The following is a 1527-nucleotide window of genomic DNA, read 5'->3' as shown; positions in this document are numbered from 1 at the left end:
GCGTTGGCTTGGTCATGTCGTGAGAATGGATGATGGCCGGATCCCAAAGGATCTTCTCTATGGTGAACTCGTGCAAGGAAAGCGCCCTACAGGTAGACCACAGCTGTGATGCAAGGACATCTGCAAGAGGGATCTGAAAGCCTTAGGAGTGGACCTCAACAGGTGGGAAACCCTGGCCTCTGAGCAGCCCGCTTGGAGGCAGGCTGTGCAGCATGGCCTTTCCCAGTTTGAAGAGACACTTGGCCAACAGTCTGAGGCAAAGAAGGAAGGCCCATAGCCAGGGAGACAGACCAGGGACAGACTGCACTTGCTCCCGGTGTGGAAGGGACTGTCACTCCCGAATCAGCCTTTTCAGCCACACTAGACGCTGTTCCAGAACCACCATTCAGAGTGCGATACCATAGTCTTTCGAGACTGAAGGTTGCCAACAACAACAATAGGGAAATGAAAAGTTGAATCCTGAGGTTCTACTCTAGTAAGCGATTTCCCAGATTTGAGGTATAACTCCAAATTTACCACTGTTAACTTAGCAAAAGGGGCACTGTTAAAGCAATTGCTCTCTTAAATTTAGCAGGGGTAGAACAAACATTCATAGGGTCTGTTCCAGTGGCTGTTTTCTGATGCCTTGTTGTGCCCTCTTCAAACTGCTTAGAAACACTTTTTCATTTATTTTGGTATGAAAATTGTTTTGTAATTATTTTTTTGTTTAAAAGTACGATATAACGAGTGCGTTATTATTATTACTGTACTAATCTTGCCCCGTTCCTTTAGGGATCTGTTTTTTTCTAAATACCTTTGTTGTGCTTTGGAAGCACTGCCAAACCAGAAAAGTTGGCAGTGGGAGACGGTCAGTGCAGAGATCAGGTCTGGCCGGGGGCAGGATGAGGTGGATCTCGGCAGCAGTGACAGCCAGCAGACCTGATGCTCCTGTTCTGGTCCCAACAACACCCCCCCCACCCCAGACCTAACAGGTTTTTGTTATGCAGCAAAATAGCTAGCATGGATCTGAGTAGTCCAACAGGGTCCCAGGCAATGTTAGAGGAGGTAAGTAAAAGTTTTCTTAACTCTCCTTTCTAGCCCACTCCCTAACAGCCCCACAGGATGCAAGCTCTGCTTGGCAACCTTCAGTCTCGAAAGACTATGGTATAAGCCTATAGCACCTGGTATTCCCAGGCGGTCTCCCATCCAAATACTAACCAGGCCTGACCCTGCTTAGTTTCCAAGATCAGATGAGATCGGACATGTACAGGATAACAGTTGCAAGCTCTGAGGATAGGATAAGCTGTATGACTATGATAGGTGGCAATCTGTACGTGACAACCTAGAAGCTGTTCTTTTGCAGGGATGTGTCTGTCTCCATAGTTCTAAACCTATAATTTGAAATCAGAACAAAATGTCCAATACAATGTTGTGGCCTGACTACAGAAAGTAATACGGGATTTGGGAGCTGAGCTTTCCTCTAGTATCTTACTTGCTTACACTGGCATTTTTAAAGGGACTTCTTCATTCATCATGCAGAACCCGTAT

The 1527-nt window shown here is 46.4% G+C and overlaps 1 pseudogene; it reads right to left on the bottom strand.

Annotated features, from left to right (window-relative positions):
- Positions 1–1148: 1148 nt before the first annotated feature.
- LOC136637510 (5S ribosomal RNA) lies at positions 1149–1265 on the bottom strand (annotated as a pseudogene).
- Positions 1266–1527: the final 262 nt, after the last annotated feature.

Source organism: Tiliqua scincoides, chromosome 1, assembly GCF_035046505.1.
Source record: "Tiliqua scincoides isolate rTilSci1 chromosome 1, rTilSci1.hap2, whole genome shotgun sequence".
Classification (NCBI taxonomy): Eukaryota; Metazoa; Chordata; class Lepidosauria; order Squamata; family Scincidae; genus Tiliqua; species Tiliqua scincoides.
This window is presented reverse-complemented; position numbering and strand designations above follow the sequence as displayed.